We start from the raw sequence: 20,624 nt of genomic DNA on the forward strand, positions 1-20,624 counted from the left end.
ACTTCTTTTCATCCAGGTAGAGCAGCTCTGCTAAGAAGCTCATGTTGACAATCACTTTTTCCCATGAATTGTTGAAAATAGTCAATGTTGGAGAAATCTTTTACTTGAAGTCTTCACTTAAATCAGAGGTTCTTAACCTGAGGTCCAAGGACCCCTGTGGGGTCTGTGGATGAATTTCAGGAGATCCATGAATTTGGATCAGAAAATAATTGCATCCTTATTTTTACAATCATCTAACTGAAAATTTACATTTCCTTCTATTGTGAATATAAGAAACAAAACATTCTGAGAAAGGGTTCATAGGCTTTAGTATGCTGCCAAAGGGCATAAAAAAGGCTAAAAACCTTTGACTTAAATAGGTAGAACTCTACTGGGTCAACATAGACTTCACATCATGGGGATCTGAAGGCTTTCTCTCTGGAAGTATAATATGGACAATCACTGTATACCCAACATGCACGTCAAGGAAAACAGAACTTCTTGGCATAGTGACTGGTCAATTTCAGTACAAGTATTATTCTTAACCCTATCTTGGCTCATTTGTACCAAGGTCATGAACGTTTTCGTTAGTAGTATAATTTATTTTCCAATGTTTCCATGTAACTGGAAGACTTTTTACTCACTTCTTGACCTACAGTTTAGAATTCGATGCAAATGTCTTTAGCATGACCCATGTTCCCCAAAAGGCTATTCAGGATCCTCAAACAACCATGTGCCGTATCAGAATAAGCGACTTTCCATTTTGAGTATGAAACACATCAGATACAAGTCCTCTGAGATTCTCTAGCAGTTGGCTGAGTTTCTGCTTTTGACACCTATGATTTCTATAACCATTGGCAATTCAATTCTGATATTCTCAAATATGGACTCTATAGTATATAGTCCTCCTATAGGACAGTAGCATCTTCTAAATACAATGACTGATTCCTGGGGCAATCCATTCAGGGTACAATTATCTGCCTCTGTGTCTGCCTGAGGACCTGTCTTTGCCACACAGAGAAGCACAGTAAGTATGCCATACCTCACACCTCTCTCTTTCAAAAATATTACAAATGTCTTTTAGTCAGATTCTTGACCAAAGCCCCTGGATCAATTAGCATGAGAAATATTCTCAGTCTTTAACTCTCAATTCCTAAAAAAAAAAATCCCTTTTCCTCCTAGTCAAAGTCCTAATCCTTTCCTTTGAAGAAATTGAATAAAAAGATCAGAAATTCTGTTCTCCAGGATGACAAAAATCAGGCCCTTTATAACCTTTCCAATCTTCTTAGGCCCATCTCCCTTTCCATGTTCTATGCAATCCAGTGACACTGTGGCCATACCCCGTTCCTGGGCTTCCTTCCCTCCTCGTCTCTGCCTTCTAGCTTCAACCATTTCCTCTCATCATTAGGAAGCTGTTCTTGACGTTAAGCTTCAATGTGCTTCTTTATGATTTCCCTCCTCAAGGGGTAGAGAGGGAGGGAGCTAAAGAAGTCGGAACTCAAAGTGTTAGGACCAAATGTAATGTTCTTACCACTGGGTAACAAGAAATACAGGTTAAGGGGTCAAGAAAGCTATCCGGCCCTACAGGACAAAAGAGAAGACAGAGACAAGGGCAGGGAGGGAGGATAGAGGAGAGAGCAGATAGGTCACAGGGGCAATTAGAAAGCTTGGGTCTGGGGGGGGGGAGGGGAAAAAAGGGGAGAAAATTTGTAACCCAAAATTGTGTGAAAATAAATGTTAAAAGTTTAATTTAAAAAAAAAATGATTTCCCTCCTCATCATTCCTGGTTCCACTTTCCATGGCTTAATGTTCTCAGCTCTCTTCTGCACAAACTTCCTTCCAATACTTGAAGACAGTTCCCATATTCTTTGGGTCTTCTCTTCCCCAGACTAACTATTCTCAATTCCTTTAAGTGAGACTAATATGACATAGATTCAAGGTCCTTCCTTACCCTGGTTGTCATCCCTCACATAGTCTAGCTCATCAACGTCCTTTTTCTACTGTGGTGATCAGACCGAACACAATACTCTAGGGGTGGTATTACTGTCACGGTCTTGTTCTGGGAAATGTTTTTGCCTTCTATATCATAATGCTGACTCATACTGACCCTGCGATCTACTGAGTCTCCAAGGTCATTTTCCGGCAAATTCTTGTTCAACCTTGACTCCTTATACTTACATTTCAGTTTTTGATCTCAGGTAGAAGACTTTACATTTATCCCTATTGAATTTTATCATGTTGTTGCTGCTCAGTTGGCCTAACTCTTTGTGATCCTGTGGGCACGCCAATGCTGTCCAGGAGGTTTTCTTGCAAAAATACTAGAGTGGTTTGCCATTTCCTTCTCCAGTGGATTAAGGCAAACAGTGGTTAAGTGATTTGTCCAGGTTCACAGAGTTAGTAAATGTTTGAGGCAGGGTTTGAATTCAGATCTTTTTGATCCACCTAGCTGCACCTTTATCTTATTAGATGTAACTTAGTAAGATTTCTATAGATCCTGACTCTGTCATCCAGTATGTTAAGTACACCTTGCCATTTTGTATCATCTGTAGATCTAATGAACATTCATTTCATCTATGCCTTTATCCAAGGCATTGATAAAAATACTCCACAGAACTCTCTCTGGGGCTCTCTACTGGAGACCTCCTGCTAAAGCAACAATAAACTATTAATGACAACCCTTGGAGTATGGCAAATCAATCAGCTTCAAATCCATTGAACTGTATTACTGTCTAGTTCATGTTGATATTCTTGACTCTTATATCCCTACTCAGGAAACCTTAGGAAAATCTGCATGCCTGACTCTCCAGTAATCTGAAACCAATTCCCCACTTGGAGGTATTCAGTTTATAACTTTGGGACAGAGTGTTGTGTTCAGAGTCAATAAAACTCATCTTCCTGAATTCAGATCTGGTCTCAAATACTTCCTAGCTATGTGGCCCTGGGCAAATCACTTACCCCTGTTTGCTTTCATTTTCTCATCTGTAAAATGAGAAGGAAATAGCCAATTATTGCAGTATCTTTGCCAAGAAAACCCCAAACCCCATGAAGAGTTGGACACAATTGAAAAACAACTGAACAATGAAGTTCGTAACATTACAGTTCATAACATATTGAAAAGAAAATAGGAGATGAGAAAGAAAGCTGTGAATGAATAACTATTGATTCCAAGTAGTTATGTAAATCCTCACTCCCTTATTATCCCATAGATGGTTTTGGGTGTGACTCTCTGCTGCCCCTTCCTGTCCACCTAGTGCTCCTTCTAATTTTTCTCATTGATAAGGTTCCTTTGGCAGTTAGACTTTGCCCCAAGCCTGGTATGCTGCTTGCTCAGTGGCCGACATGTCCGTTAACCTAGGAAGCCAAAAAAAATGCTGTCTAAGCAGGCCACAATTCTCCTTGTCATTGGGTCTAGAAACTCCCAAGTTCTTTGTCCATCAGGAAACCTTCCTTAACAGTTCTAACTATGTCAGGCCATACCAGGAACTATTTTGGCCCCTGTCTTCTTGCCCAGGGCCAAGGTGTGTCCCTTGGCATCCAACTTCTGGAGAGTTTCAGTCCTATCACAAATTTTAGGTTCAGATAGGAACAGAAGTGAGCTGATCAATTTTAACAACTGGCTTTCCCCCACCTCCAATGTGCCCAATTTACTTTTAAGTTCAATAACCATTTTAAACATTTCTTGCATCCCTTTCTTAAGTTCAGACAACCAAGAAAACAACAAATAAACTTGTAGCAACTTCGGATTTCTGAAGTGCAAATGCTTTCACTTATAGTTTAATAATCAACTTTTGATAAAAGCCTGGCTCCAGCATACCCCTAGATGGGTGACTAGGTGTTTTTTTTTTTTCTTCTCTGCTACCCCAGGATCATGGAGCATTAGAAGTTATGAGGAAACTGAAGTCTAGAGAAAGGGAGAGACTTTCCCAAGATTTTATATATAGTAAGTAGCAGAGCTTAGATTTGAAATCAGGTCCCACAAAAAACCAGAGCCAAACCTTGCAGCCTCTCACCATGCTACTCCTGGCATATGTATATGACTCTGATTCTGTCTGTTCCTCACAGCAGAACTGGAGATGTGACTATATAACTCCTGGAAAGGCTCAGGCATGGGCAGGTTAGGGGACAAGAGGGAGAGGAATGGCACATGTCCCCAACCCAATGAACTCGCTTCATTTTCTGCATTCTCACTGAGGGGCTGGCAAGCCCACTGACTTCCACTGACTCTCCTGGACCTGTGTCACCCTCGTGCTCTTCCTAGGAAGGACCCATATGCTAGGTCACCTTTTGGATATATTCCCCAGAAGACCTCCCAGCTCTTGCACCATGGCTCCAATCTTGAACAAACCTCCATTCCTAGACTCCCTGTCAGTGGGAGCACTATCCTCCCTGGATCCCTCCACTTCTCATCTGAGTCTTGGCTGAGAATCTTGCCTTATATTTCACTGAAACACTGAAACCACTTGCTGAGTTTCCCCTTCATCTCACAAGATTCAGATACCTTCTACCACTCTGTCTTACATGAGAAAGTGGCCCTTCTTGCCAAGGAAAACCCTGCTAAGGCACACACATGATCCTGTCTCATCCTATCCCATGTTGTCTAGTAGATTGTTGCTGTTTCTGTCATCTTCACTCTTATTTATTTTCAATGTCTTCTTGTCTAATGGCTTGTTCCCAACTGTATATAAGCATGCTTACGTCTTCTCCATCCTCAAAAACCCTTCATTTGATTTGTTGATACTCTCTTATTATTGTTCCAGATCTCTCCCTTTCATGGCTAAACTTCTTGAGAAGACTGTCTACAACTGATGCCAACACCTCCTTTCTTCTCAGTCTTTTTGTAACTCTATGTAGTCATCATTCAACTGAAACCACTCTTTCCAGTTATCAAATCTAATGTTGCTGTTCAATAATTTTCAGTTGTATCCACCACTTTGTGATCCCTTTCTGGTGTTGGCAAAGAGATTGGAGTGGTTTTTCATTTTCTTCTCCAGCTCCTTTTACATATGAGGAAACTGAGGCAAACAGGGTGAAGTGACTTGCCCAGGGTCACACAGCTAGTAAGTGTCTGAGGTTGGATTTGAACTCATGAAGAGGAGCCTTCCTGCCTCTAGGCCTGGTACTCTATCTACCGTGCCATGTCACTGCCCTCTCAGACAGTTGCTGCCTGTATTAAGGACAAATCATTTTAGCTGAGCTCCACTAACAACCTGCGAGGTTGTCTCAGCCAAAGTGCGCATAGGGGCTCTGCCCCAGAGCTTTGGGTCAAACTTAGAATGGGGTAAACAAAAAGAAAAAGGAATCTTAACCAACACAAATGGGGGAAAGGGGAACAACAGGGTGACAGGTTGAGGGAGCCATTGGAAGGATAAGCCCTGAGGGGAAGAGAGGAGAGGAGCTCCCCAAATTCTTCTTTTGGCATTCTGAAGGCACTTTTGGATCTAGCTACCCCACTAAAGCTGCAGCGATGAGCTCCAGTGCTAAAAATATGCTAAGATAATAGAAAGAAAGACTACAGCCAGCATCCGTTTGCCAACTGCCATCATCATTAAGGACCTGTGGCTATTTTTTCCCATTGCCCTTGTCTTCATTAATTTCTTGGTATGATCAGTCACTGTAGGGATGGCCTTTCAGGCTCCATCCCACTTCCCCCATACTTGCAGATGATACTAGATCAGGATACACAGCCTGAAGAAAAAATGAGATGCCACTTCAGGATCAGTGAAGACCAGAGGCAGCAGTTTGAGCCTCACCCCCACCAACTCAGCAAAGTCCTCCATTCTTTCCACGTAATCTGTCTGGATGGTGTGATGGGGCTTCTCCACGTACCTATGAGAAGGAAGACAGAAGCAGTGGCCCTTCATCAGTCCAACCAGTCAATCAACAGGTACCTACTGTGGGCTCAATCCTGCTCCTAGAGTTGTGGGAGATACAGTAGTGATCCCACCCTCTGGGAGCTTACATCCTTACTGGGGAGATAGAACTGAGACACAGGAAACAGACAACAGCACCCAGACACCGATGATGGAATATCGAATGCTGCTACGGTGATTTAGGGGAAGCGGGGACGACTAGGGGCTTGCTTCAGTTGTTGGGAAAGGCTTCAGCTATGCCTCGGGATATCCTGCTGTAGCTTAAGCCCAGAATGCCTGCCCTGCACGCTCACTTTTCTCTGCCTAATTCCTAGATATCTTTCAAGTCTCAACTTGAATTCTCTCTCCTATTAAACATTTCTTGATTTGGCCCTACATGAAGAGATTTCTCTGCTCTGAACCACCATTGAATTTGTCTGAATCTTACTGCTCATTTATTCATAGTCCATTTCATATTAGTTACTGGTGTTTGATCATTCATATCAGTCAGTAAGCACTGAGGCAGCTAGGAGTCATGGGGAGCCTAGAATCAGGAAGACCTTAGTTCAGATTTGGCCTCAGACTCTTAGTAGCTGGCGGACGCTGGAGAAATTGTTTAATCTCCATTTGTCTGTTTCCTCCTCTGTAAAATGGGAATAATAACAGCACCTACCTCCCAGAGTTGTTGTGAAGATCAAATGAGACAATGTTTGTAAAGTGCTTAGCATGGTGCCTGGCAAATAGTAGGAACTCTGTTATTGGTGGTGGTATTTGTTAAATACCTGCTATGTGCCAGGCTTTGTGCTAGGGGTACAGAGATAAAGGACAGTCCCTGTCCTCAAGGAGCTCACCATCTCATGGCGGAGACAACATGAAAACAATTACGTACAAACTATATCCAGGAACAATGGGAAATGATTGACAGAGGGAAGGCACTAGAATTAGGAGGGACTGGGAGAAGCTTCCTGTAGGAAGGGGAATTGTAGCTGGGACTAGAAGGAAGCAGGGGAAGCCAGGAGGAGGAGATGAGAAGGGAGAGCATTCTAGGTATGAGAGACGGCCAGTGAAGTTGCCTGAGGCTGAGAGAGGGAGTATTTTACTCAAACAATAGCCAGAAGGCCAGTTTCACTGAAACAAAGAGTACATGGGAACACATAAGGTATAAGAAGTCTAGAAAAGGAGAGAGAGGAGAGCACTGGTTTATGGAAGGCTTTGAGTACCACAGGACTTATATTTTATCCTGCAGGCTATAGAGAGACCCTGGAGGTTAGTGAAGAGGGATGTGATTTGTGCTTAAAAAAAAAAAATCACTGTAGTACCTCAATGGAGAATGGAATGGAGTGGGGAGCAACTTCAGCAACTCCTCCTAGACTATTGCAATAGTCCAGGCATAGCTGATGGGGGCCTGCTCTGGCAGGATGGCTGTATGAGAGGAGGGAAAGGATCATTTAAGAGAGATGATATAAAAGGTAAAATTGACAGGAAGTAGTGGGGGTGGGGTGGGGTGAGAGAGATAATGAGGAGTTATGGATGACTCCTGAGTTGTGAGCCCTCTGGGAACTAGGGAGTTTGGTGGTGTTAGTAGTAGAGAAGTTTAAAGTGGAGACAGTTTGCAGAGAAAGTAATGAGTTCAGTTTGGGACCCGTTGAGTTTAAGATATCTAGAGGACATCCAATATGAGATGTTCATTAGGCAGCCAGAGATGGACCTGCCACCAGTTCTTGATGAATTGTGAAACAGCCAGCTTGTGATGTGTTCATTTGGTAGTAGTGATGAGACTTTGATCTATTTTCTTCCTTGATTCACAGAAATTATGGTATCTGATTCTGAGATTAGGGAGCCCTGAATTGATAGGCCAAGCTGCAATGTGTGTTCTGTTGCTAAACCTACTCATTTTTACCTCTAGACTAGTAAGTGTTACTACCATCTATGTAGAGAGATATGATTATCTTGGTCAACATGTACTTTCTAGAAGGATTTTTTTGAATGATTTTTTTTTATTGTATTTTTCTTTCTAAGGTTTAGAGTACTTGAAGAAAACCTCATCTTTCCTATTCAACATGTAGGTTCTATGTGCTGAGCATGTAGGGAGGAAAAGGGCTGACAGGCATTGTGTAGGATTCACTGAAGGAATGAAGGAGTTTGAAGTCTGGAGAAGAGAAGACATGGAGGACATGCTAGCTGTCTTTAAGGATTTAGAGTGTTAACATGCAGAAGCAGTATTAGCCTTAGTTCTGCTTGGCCTGGAGGTCAGAACCAGGAACAGTAGAAATGAGTGATGAAGAGGAGAATTTTAGCTCAATATAAGAAGGCCCTTCCTGACACTGAGAGCTGTCCAGAAGTGGAATTGGGCTTCTGTGGGAGCTAGGGAGCTCTATGTCACTGGGTGTTTTCCAGCAGATGCTGCTGCATAACCACTTGTCCCATTGAGGAAAAGACCTTGGTCAGGCAGTAATGGGAGGTGACACATGAGGTCCCTTCCAGTTCTGAAATTTTTCCCCTCCCCAGAAAAGACAAAACTTCCTTTCTGCCCTTGCTTCTGTCTCAGCTGCTGCAGGTGATGGAGGGGCTGGTAGAAGAGCAGGGCTGGCTCAACGAAGCCCTCCAAGCAGAGAGGGCTCTACAGCAGGTCTGGTAGAGTACCACATGCACCTGGGCAGGTAAAAGGCCTCAAGGGCTTCATCTTGGTAATGTGCACTGAGGGAAAGTTCTATTTTTGTATTACCAGATAAAGACAAAGTGGACAAAGTGGACAAAGAAAGAAGGAATGCAAAGGGTCTTTAATGAGCTCTCCTAGTCTGCTCCAAGGAGACCACATTTATTGGAGGGAGGCCATGAAGGGCCAGATAGAACCATTCATTTCTGTCTGCAGAATCGCTGACCCTATATTGAGCTTGTTGTGAAATGAGCTTGTTCCTGGGTCTCTGCAGTTTTCTTTCTTTATGTTTTGTCATTTTGCTTCAATTTTTCCCTCTTTTCTATTCATTACATCCCTTTTCCAATTTTTGTCTTCTCATTTTTCAGGAACTCCTAGTTAATTTCCTTTTAATCTTTTTTCACCATTTGTTTCTTTCTTTCTTTTTTATTTTTGAAGCAAAAGACATTTTATTTGCTGACAGGTAAAGACCATATACTTTTTAGAGGTGCAAAATGCACCAAAGACCCCTCCCCCAATACAAAAACTGGTGCTAGTACACATTTAAGCAATGTTGCACTTTTCTTCTTTTTTTTTGGCAAAGTGCTGTTTATTACTCAGTCTGTTTTGTAAAACCAAATCTTTCCTCTGTGAACCAATCAATATCAAATTTTCTATGAAAATAGAAACTAGACAGTGAGTGGCCCAAGAAACAAACTGCCATTTATGCATAGATTGATGTACAGTATTTCTCTTAAATGAATGTCCTTGAGTCTTTCAAGTTGTTCTGTGTATAGAAATACTTTTTTTATTTGTATAGAAATACAACTTTTCAAGTTGTTCTGTGTATAGAAATACATTTCTAAGGCACATAGTCCAATGGACAATAGTATTTAATCTAGTTATCAAATTTATTGTCTTGGGGAAAAAAATCAATGTGTTCACAAAATTTCTAAAACAAAACAAAACAAAAACAAAACTTCTTTTACTTTAAGTAAAACACATAAAGATAACTAAGTCCAGAGCCTCTGGGGAAAACAAACTAAAGGTATCAGTAGAAAACCCTCACACATACAAGCCAGACCTGAAAGCCCAACCTTCCCTCTAGTGGTTTGGTTTGTACATAGCCATGCAGTTAGAAAATAAAAATGCCTTCAAATTCCAGACAAAAATACAAAGCATTGTTATAGGGAATGTAACATTTAGATTTAAATTGAAAACAAACAAACAAACAAAAAAACCCACAACACATACATTAAAAGAATCCCCAGTGATATGCAACCATATACATCATCTTGAATGGAACTGCTTTTTCTGAAAATAACTTCTCCCAAAATAAAGACATTAAAATAGAGATATCCTTCTAGCTGCATATATTTTACTAGTTTTCAAACTGCTTACGCTTGGACAGTTTTAAGAATAATGTGGTATATGACAAGGCTCATCATTACAAAAAAGTGAATATTTTTCTAAACATAAAAATTTAAATAACATTTTAAACATACATATGGGAAAGGATGAAATCACTTTACTTAATTTGACTGCAGACAAAGGACCTTCAGATTCAGATGACCCAGTTCTACAACAATTAGTAAAAACAGACCTTAAAAAACTTTAATTAACATTACCAAAACAAACAAAAAACACCCAACAGATTAGTAATATCTCCCCTGTGAAAGGAGCAGTCTCGAACAGTCTTTATAGCAAAAATAAAACCCTAATACTTGCAAGTTCTTTTCACTTCATTATTCAGTCTCACTATTTATTGTTTTTAATTACTTATTTATTGATTCATTTTAAGTTTTCAACATTCATTTCCACAAAATTTTGAGCTCCAAATTTTCAACCCATCTCTCCCCTCCCCACCCCAAAACACTGAGCATTCTGATTACCCCTACCACCAATCTGCCCTCCCTTCCAACATCCCTCCCTTCCCTTGTCCCCATCTTCTCTTTTGTCCTGTAGGGCAAGATAAATTTCTATACCACATTACTGTATTTCTTATTTCCCAGTTGTATGCAAGAGCAATTCTCTACTTTTGTTCCTAAGACTTTGAGTTCCAACTTCTCTTCCTCCCCCACCTCATCCCCACCGAGAAGGCAAGCAATTCAATACAGGTTATATATGTGTAGTTTTGCAAATGACTTCCATAATAGTCTGGTTGTGTAAGACTAACTATATTTCCCTCCATCTTATCCTGCCCTCCATTTCTTCTGTTCTCTCTTTTGACTTTGTCCCTCCCCAAGAGTATTTAATTCTAATTGTTCCCACCTCCCATTTGCCCTCACTTCCTTCATCCCCCCATCCCTGCTAATCTCCTATTTTCCTGTACTGTAAAATATGTTTTCATACCAAATTCAGTGTGCATGTTATTCCTTCCTTGAGCCAAATGTGACAAGTAAGCTTCACTTTTTCCCTCTCACCTCCTCTCTTTTTCCCTCCATTGAAAAAGCTTTTCTTGCCTCTTTTATGAGAGATAATTTGCCCCATTCCATTTCTCCCTTTCTCCTCCCAATATATTTCTCTCTCACTGCTTAATTTCATTTTTTTAAGATATGATCCCATCCTATTCAATTCACTCTGTTCTCTCTGTCTCTCTCTGTCTTTCTCTGTGTGTGTGTGTGTGTATGTGTGTGTGTGTGTGTGTAATCCCACCAACTACCCAGATACTGAAAAAAGTTTCAAGAGTTACAAATATTGTTTTTCTGTGTAGGAGTGGAAATAGTTCAACTTCAGTAAGTCCCTTATGACTTCTCTTTGCTGTTTACCTTTTCATGCTTCTCTTCCTTCTTGTGTTTGAAAGTCAAATTTTCTTTTCAGCTCTGGTCTTTTCATCAAAAATGCTTGAAAGTCCTCTATTTCATTGAATGACCATTTTCTCCCCTGAAAGATTATACTCAGTTTTGCTGGGTAGGTGATTCTTGGTTTTAGTCCTAGTTCCTTTGACTTCTGGAATATCATATCCCACGTCCTTCAATCCCTTAATGTAGAAGCTGCTAGATCCTGTGTTATCCTGATTGTATTTCCACAATACTTGAATTGTTTCTTTCTAGCTGCTTGCAATATTTTCTCCTCAACCTGGGAACTCTGGAATTTGGCCACAATGTTCCTAGGAGTTTCTCTTTTTGGATCTCAGGAGGTGATCGGTGGATTCTTTCAATATTTATTTTGCCCCCTGGTTCTAGAATATCAGGGCAGTTTTCCTTGATAATTTCATGAAAGATGATGTCTAGGCTCTTTTTTTTGATCATGGCTTTCAGGTAGTCCCATAATTTTTAAATTATCTCTCCTGGATCTATTTTCCAGGTCAGTTGTTTTTCCAATGAGATATTTCACATTATCTTCCATTTTCTCATTCTTTTGCTTTTGTTTTGTGATTTCTTGGTTTCTCATAAATTCGTTAGCCTCCATCTGTTCCATTCTAATTTTGAAAGAACTATTTTGTTCAGTGAGCTTTTGAACCTCCTTTTCCATTTGGCTAATTCTGCTTTTTAAAGCATTCTTCTCCTCATTGGCTTTTTGAACTTCTTTTGCCGATTGAGTTAGCTTATTTTTAAAGGTGTTTTTACTTCAGCATTTTTTTGGGTCTCCTTTAGCAAGTTGTTGACTCACTTTTCATGATTTTCTTGCATCCCTCTTAGTCTCTTCCCAGTTTTTCCTCCACCTCTCTTACTTGATTTTCAAAATCCTTTTTGAACTCTTCCATGGCCTGAGACCATTGAATATTTATTATGGATGTTTGGGATACAGAAGCCTTGACTTTTATGTCTTTCTCTGATGGTAAGCATTATTCTTCCTCCTCTGAAAGGATGGGAGAAGATATCTGTTCACCAAGAAAGTAGCCTTCTATAGTCTTATTTTTTTCCCTTTTTTGGTAATTTTCCCAAGCAGTTACTTGACTTTTGGGTCCTTTGTCAAGAGTAGGGTATACTCTGGGAATGTGTAAGATCTCAGTTCCTCCAGAGTGGCACAATGAAGCCTGTACACTGGTCTGGGAGAAGCCAGAAACTTTTGTGCCCAGGATCTGCAAGTAGTAGTTTCCTCTTCACAACCACCTCTCCTCCAGTTCTGCCAATCCAGCCCTAGGGACTGAGATTCAGATCAGCTGGCCAATTCCCCCAGGGGTTTTAGATGGGGGCAGGGCTGCCATTCAGTGTGAAGCTAAAATCAGCTGCTCAATTCCCCCAGGAACTTTAGGTGGGGGCAGGGCCAACACACAGGGCTCAGTTCCTTCAGGGGCTTTATGATGAGGCCTTCAACAATTGATGTGGGCTACTGCCTGCCTTGGGAGCTTGACCGCTGCTGCCTCTGCTGTCACCCACCTTAGGCTAGAGTTATAGGAACACCCTGCTCCCTTCTTGACCAGCTGAAAAAACCCTCTCACTGACCTTTGGTGCCTGTGAGTTGAGGGATCTGCGTTGCCACTGGGGATTCTGTCTCTGAAGGCTGCTTGGTCTTGCTTCTCCCAGTGCTGCATGGCTAAGACTGGACTGGGCTCTGCTCTGCATTGGGCATGACAAACCTTTCCTATCAGCCTTTCAGGTCACCCTGAGCTAGAAATCTCCTCCACTCCATTGTTCTGTGACTTCTGCTGCTCTACAATTTGTTGAGAATCTTTCTTTACAGGTATTTTATGGGCTGTGAGGGAACAGCTAGTGTGTCTTTCTATGCCACCATCTTCCCAACAGTTTTTAAAAAAGAATTTTAAGCTTGCAAAACTAAGCTGATAGGCAAACAAAGGTTCAGTAGCTACCATAGAGATGAACAAAGTCTTAATCATATCATTTTGTTGATATATTGCTCTTGGTTTTATGTGTGAGAGTGTGGGTGTTTGTGATGTGCATGCATGCACTCAAGTAACATAAGGTGTGTATTTGTAGTTTGACTGATGATCAGTTATTTAAATGGAATTGTTAAGATAATTTTTTTAGAAGAATATATTCTGTGTATCACACAATGCCTTGCTCTTAAGAATTAACTTGTTCCTGAACTTTTTCAGAATGTTTTAGAAACATCAGTATAATTGCAGTGTTTAGTACTTTGGAAATGTCTTTGATTCAACTAAGTCATGTGAATTAGTTGGCATTTTAAAGAAATTTCTTACTGACTGATGGAATAGTCAGGTTTCAGCTGATTTTCATTCTTTCTTTTCTTTGTATTAATCAAAAGTTTGAGTAAACAAAATCTCTCAAGGTCAGTCATACACGTTAATGACCAATACTTAATAATCTTTTCTGTATATAATGAAAACATTTTTTTACACTCTAACATGCATTAAAAGGCAGTGGTTACTGTGGACATAATGGAATCATGGCTGAACTTTATTGAAAGAGAACTTGATATTTTGCTATTTCCTCATCCTTCATAGTTAATTTTGATATGTCAGGTACATTTAGTTCATAGATAGGAGTTAGCTATCTTTCTGGTGATTACAGTGATGTGGTACAAATATTATATGTTATTGTGGGACAGAAATATCTGTTTCATTTAGTAAAAGCAGATCTGTGGTTTATATTTCAAAGTGTTCATTTATAAAAAGATGCACATTTGTTCCAGTGTTTTCATTACTTAAAGTTCTTCTTTTTCCCTATTATTTAGTTGCAGGATTAGAAAATAGCCATTATTATGATGTAGAAATGAACTCAGCCTCTTCATTTTACACAGGGAGAAGTGAAAGTTTTTATTTCCATCCTAGGAATAGAATTATTAAATTCTGCTTTTCTACCTTTGAGTTTGTGTTGATACGTGGTATGCATGGATTGACCTCTGACAAACACTGTTTCCAGACTAACATTGTCTTGAATGAAGATTAATAGCAGCTGAGGTTTTCTTGATTTTTTTTTTTTTTTTTTGGTTCTTGCTCTATGGGCTAATTTTTCTATTTCGGGCAATATCTCGAACTACTCTATCTTTTGTTTTCTTCATTCAATAGATGAATAAAGATACCTACCTCACAGGGGTCTTGTGAGGATTATAAATAAGGTTGAAGTAGAGATAGATTTCTAGAACTGGACCTTCCATGTAATTCCAAGGGGCTCTCTCTACTGAATCAGTTGTTATTTCACTATATTTCTGCCCAGGCTGGGTAGGTAGTTGAAGAGAGCATGGTGCTAATGAAGCTAATCTCTGGTTTAATTTCTCTTCAGGATAATTAATTTAGCTTCACAAAAGGAAAAAATAACCATGACAGACCACCATTAATCTGTAGCTAGCTTTACTTTTCCAGCATTTAGTGATGGTTTTCATTGAGCTATCCAGACTACAAATTCTCACTTCCTTGTATGGCCAGGGACACATAATTAGAACTCAATGTCCATTTCTACTCACAGTAGTAGAGTATCATCATGCTAATTGCTTGTCAGTTCTTTTTTCAACTGCAGTCCAACCCTGACTACATAATAAATGGAGGTCAAAATACTTTTGAAAGGAAAAACATTATAATCAATAGAGTATTTTTTTAAATAGCTCTGTGTGGAATTCAGAAACCAGGAATTATGGAAGCCTTTCCCCTTCTCTAAGTGTGAAAAGCAATGTCGAATAGTATGGAGTGACTGTGATTCAAGAGGTCAAATGGTTAGTGTGTTTAGATGCTTAAAACAGTTCTTCCAATAGCACTAAGGAAGTGTCATCTTTCAAAACAAGATTTAAGTCTACTTTTTATGGCTTTCCCTATTATTTATTTATGTTTTTCTGATTAGGGGCCAAATCCACAAAGCTGTCAAATGGGGCTACTATTTTGTGAAACTGCTTGTGTTTACATGGGAAGAGAATGATTTAGAAACTATTTGCTAATATGGCTGTACAGTTGGATAACTTGAAAATAATACGGCTTCTTTTAAAGCTCTTCTCAGTATCAAGAAGGAAGATTCTTTTACACAGGTTACTTGAAGTGCTGGTACCTCGAGGTATAGATCTGACGTTCAGTTGTGAAAATTTGCTATGGCCACATGAACAGATTTGTGTGTAAAATTACTGTCTTTTCTCCCCTTTCTAGAGGGCTTTCAATTCATTCATCTCTATGTTAACTACTGACCCTTTGTTTTCTTTTTCTTCTTTGTTTAGGTGGAAGTAAAGATTCTGATAGGGATATTTAAGAGAAGAAAGACTGTACAATAAGAGTGGACCAAAAACAATTTGAAAACATCTTTCTCTTAGTAGTACTTTAATTTTTGTTCTCAGTGTTTGAAAAAAATCTTTGAATCTTTAGTTTCTTTGTGTCAGTAATCTTTTTAGGACTTGGCATAGTTATCCCAAAATTTCATAACTCGTATAGGAAAAAAGTCTTTAGAGAAAGACCCTCTCTGGTCATGGTTTTCTTTTAGATTGAAACTTGTTTCAATAATCCACATAGGAAGATTCTTCCTTAGTATAATGGGTTGTTAGGGAAGTAGAACATGTGATTGAAAATTGGAAGGAGATATGATCTGGGAGGGGAACAGGAATCTCTAGGAAACTCCTTTCCTGGGAATTTGAGCTAAAATTTGCAATCAGAAGAGTAGGTACTGAAACAGGCCTAACAAACACCCAGCTACTACTGATGCCTGTAGTAGCATGGGGGCTTTCCTTAAGTCCTAGAAAGCAGCTGATTTGGAAAACTTAGTGATGCCAGTTTTCATGAAGAGTGATTTGGTCTCATTCAAGCCACTTTCTAATTCTTCTTCCTTTCTGTGTCCAAGCAGCTCTGAGTGAGAGCAAACCCTGCAGGTGGAGTTGGAAGGAGCCCAGGTGCTACACATACCACTAGAGGAAGCTCTAGGAAGAAGCCCGGAGTGCCTAAGCAGGCTGGAGGCCTTGTCTGCCTTTGGAGGTGGGGAATGGGAGAGTGTGAGAGCTCACCACAAGCATGCCTTCTGAGCACTGGCAGGTCAGGCTACAGCCCAGATGGAAAATGATATTTGCACTAAAAGAGAGGGAGGAGCCTTGTCCGACTTGGACAGAGATAACTGGTGATTTACCCACATTGGAATCAACTCAAAAGCAAAACTCAATTCAATACATCTGTGTTCTTTTGTACGCACCTGTCTCTAATCTTGTGGTGGAGGTAACCAAATGTATTTGCACATTAATCCATTCCATTTTAGTTTATTCCCACCCATTTTCATTCCCTCTCTTTTAGTCTCTCCCCTTACTTCCCAATCCTCTCTCTGGGTCAAATAAAGTTTTTTTCACGCTTTCCCCCAAACTATTTTAAATGTTCTTCATCATGTCAAAAAGGCATACATGTACATTATGATTCTTTTTCCATTCAGAGGACTCTTGCTTTTGAAATGAGGACTGTTTTACGACCAGAACATAATTGCAAAAGAAACAGATGACAACTTTCTTGAAACAGCAGTAGCATCTTTTACTTGGAGGAAATTTAAAATCCAAAGGGTGGCAGTACAGGACTTGCCTTTAGGGAATGGGACAGGCACCATTTGTGAGGTGAGCTAAGGGCTACTCCTCCTTCAGGGCCCCCAGGTAAATGTAGATTAAGACCAGTTCAAAATCAATCTTTGAATTCTTATTCACTGCTCCTTTGAGGCATCCTGGATCTAGGGCAAGCTATTCTTTTCTAGTGGGATCTATCTAAGCAAGCCCTGAGATCTTTCCAGCCCAGAATGATTAACATAGAAAGTTCATTTCAGAACCAAGGTTTCTCCTCTTTTAAAATGTGATAGTGATGAGGACAGGAGGTGGAGACTAGCAAGAAAGCATCTTTGCCACCTACTCAGATTTAGTCAGAAGAAACTTGTGTAGACACGTTTGGCAGTAGAAAAAGAGGGTTTAGAATAGACAGAGGATTCCTGGGTGCTTTCCAGATGAATGCTAATGCATCTCTCCCATGAACAGGAACAGATATCAATCCCTGGAGAACTTTGAATAGTTATGATTCAAAAAATCGATCTATCACTTCCTTTGATGAGAACTGGTCTCCCACAGGCATAGAAGCCATGATTGTCTCATAGTGACAGGATATATGTAAGGAAATCTGCCCAACATGTTGTAACAAATAGGTTTCCAATGTCCTAAGTGCCAAGAATGGAAAAGTTCTAGAGGATACTTGGAGGCACATGAATATATCATTATGGGCTATATCTCCTTTGCCTTCAAAGTGTTGACCTGAAAGTTTGGTTAAAGAAAAGGCAACAGGCTAAAGGCATACATTTTTAATATTCTCTTTGAAGTTAATGATATATGATCATGGAGCAGGAAATGAAAATTTCTGACTGCTCAGTACAAGAATGGGCAGGCTTAAATACATTTTACCATGAGAAAGGAACTCTCTTAGTTGAACTGTTGACCTGAAACTTTGGTTAAAGAAAAGGCAACTGGCTAAATTTATACATTTTTATTTTTATACATTCTAATTACTCTCTTTAAAGTAACAGTTATGTAGATCTATGGAGCCAGGATTAGAACTTGACTACCCAGTACAGGAATAGTCAGGCTTAAATACATTTTACCATGAGAAAAGAATTCTCTTAGTTGAACAAATTCTAAATTTAGTGAGACAAGACAATTAACAAACTAGTGTCAGTAGAATTTATGATTCCAGGCTGTGTGTATAGCATATGTCTTTGTGACACAAGATAAAGAGAAAATCTCACCACTCTGGTGGCAGGCATCCTGTCATAAACAAGTCCCTGAAACTGCTGACACAGGAAAGGGTATTTTTAACAGAGTTGACAAAGTTTCAATTGAAATTGCAACCCAGGATATCTGTGTTTTCTTTACCACTAACATGCCATAAGGGTCTCGTAAGAAATGTTAAGTCAATCCCATTTGTCTTTGTTGACATGGCAAAAGGCATTCTCTGAGTCTACTTCAGATAACAAAGAAACTATTAGGTCCAGACTCTTCTTAACTCAAGCTCCCGCCCTTATTAAAGTTCAAAATTTATAGTAAATATTATCAGAACAAATTCTAGATTTAGTGAGACAAGACAATTAACTAAGTAGTGTCAGCTGGAATTTATGATTCCAGGATATGTAAATTTCTTTTCTGTAGCATGTGTCTCTATGACACACAATAAGGAGAAAATCCCACCACTCTGGTTGTAGGTATCCTGTCATAAACTGGTCTTTGAATTTGTTGATACAGGAAAGAGTATTTTTAACAGAGTTGACAAAGATTCAATTGAAATTATGACCCAGGGTATCTGTGTTTTCTTTACCATTAACATGCCACGGGAAATGGAAAACGTCCCATTATTCAAGATACTGTAAGGGTCTTATAAGGAATGCTAAGTCAGCCCCATCTGACTTTGTTGACATAAGAAGAAGTATTCTCTGAGTTTACTTCAGAGAACAATGAGACTGTTAAGTCCAGGCTCTTCTTAATTCAAGTTCTGGCTCTTATTGAAGTCCAAAATTTATATTAAATGATTATCAAATGTTTCCAAGATTATAGACTTGAGAGTATATAAAAACTCTGAGATTTAAGTTAGTTTAGAACTGGGAACTCCTAGGGGATTTTGCCCACTTAAGATGACTGAACATCCTTTCTGAGCAAAGACCTCTGTTTCTGACCATTTTATATGAATCTATATTTTTTCCACATTCATGAGTCCAGTGGCTAGAACTTCATTCTGAGTTCCATTCAAGTTTCTGTAACCTTAGCTGGGCATATAACTGCTACAGCACCACTCAAACTGGAGTGGGCAGAGAATAAAATGCTCCAATAGGAGAAATTTTCCAGTCACATCCAGACTGATGAAAGAGTCTGATTTGTATCACATTATTAATTCTCCACCCATGGGATACAAAAGCTTACCACTCTGAGCTTCCTTTGGGGAGAGAAAAACCTGCTTGAAGTAAGAAAGATGACAAGGTAATCAGAAGAAGCTCAGTGGACTAAACCTGAGGTTCTTTCTCCCAGTAGTCAGGAAGAGTAGTATTCTTAAGAGCTATGGAAATGGCAGACTTCTGTCAGCCAATGTGGAGAGTGAAGGTAAGGAGAAATGCTCCTCTGGAGTCAAGGAAGCGTAGCCTTGTGATAGGTCCAAAGTCATAACTCAAATGCAACGAGGCCTCATATTTTTGGCTATTTGTTCCATTCCAATCATTTTCAATTATCAAAATTAGAGATGTTTGCACTTTTTTAAGTTACTGTGAAATGCCTATCAATACCTTACTGAAGTGGACTAAGAAAAGAGAGTAGGTTAAGATATTGATAAAAAATATTGAAAATCTAAGCCATTTCTTACTTTTTTCTTCCTTGCCACTGGGCATCACAAGGCATTCTTATAATTGGGTGACTTGATGGTATTATTGTTTATAAATTGACAAGGTAGATCCAGAGAGTGAGGGTATGTTGGAAAGGTGAGTGCAGAGTGTGAGCTTGGTAGCCCAGTTGTAACCACATGCTAATATTAAACCTTATTTAGCTGACTTGGGTTCTAAAGTATGAATCTGAAGGAGGTCTGCTGGTTTGGAGATTTATAACAGTTTGGTATCCTTTCAGAAAACAATCTGTTAAACTAGGTTTATTAGCCTGCAGAAAAGTGCTTTGATAGGACAGCACTTCTGTTACCCTTTTCTCAATATAATCTGAGGCCATCATGAATTCAAGGGCACCTAACCTTTGTTTAGGTTGTCCAACAATTCTGTAATTCTGTATAAATTGTAGGCTTATGAAGAAAACCATTTTACTCAAGGAGAAAAATGTTCTTTGCACTGGGACTTCCAGTGTAAGATATTTTTTTGGAAACATGGAGTCAAATTAGGAAAAATCCATATTACACATTATAAAATATGCTGTACAATGTATGTTCCTGTTCCTCCTCACACATTTCATCTCATTTGCTCTCATTTAATTTGGAGAGTGGGCATTCTGCTATGTTCTGAATGTCATGACTTTGAGAATTTGGCCTGCTTCAGTGAGCTTCATGAACCGTTGAATGTGTGCACTTAAAGTGACCTTCAAGAAATTTACTTTGTGAACGAGGGTTTTTTTTTTTAATTACATTTAAATTTTTTCTTTTTATTCACTTTTGAGAAAAATATTCCTTTCATATTATTTTCTTTTGCAGTTTAAAATCCATGCTGTCTAAACATGTTTGTCAATGGAATTAAGCATTTCTCAAATTAGCTCCTCCTTTCATATAACCTCTCAAGCCTACCATCTATCTGTATTTTTTAAAAAAGATCACATTTGGGAGATGGTTGTGCCATGGGGCT

General features: G+C 39.4%; 1 long non-coding RNA gene across 1 annotated transcript in view; it reads right to left on the bottom strand.

Annotated features, from left to right (window-relative positions):
* Positions 1-5,084: 5,084 nt before the first annotated feature.
* LOC140523927 (uncharacterized) overlaps positions 5,085-20,624 on the bottom strand; it is a 31,821-nt gene continuing 16,281 nt past the window's right edge. Inside the window, exon 3 of the long non-coding RNA XR_011973516.1 lies at positions 5,085-5,805. This is a non-coding gene — a long non-coding RNA (uncharacterized lncRNA). The remainder of the gene's footprint in view (positions 5,806-20,624) is intronic.

Source organism: Notamacropus eugenii, chromosome 2, assembly GCF_028372415.1.
Source record: "Notamacropus eugenii isolate mMacEug1 chromosome 2, mMacEug1.pri_v2, whole genome shotgun sequence".
In the NCBI taxonomy this organism is placed as follows: domain Eukaryota; kingdom Metazoa; phylum Chordata; class Mammalia; order Diprotodontia; family Macropodidae; genus Notamacropus; species Notamacropus eugenii.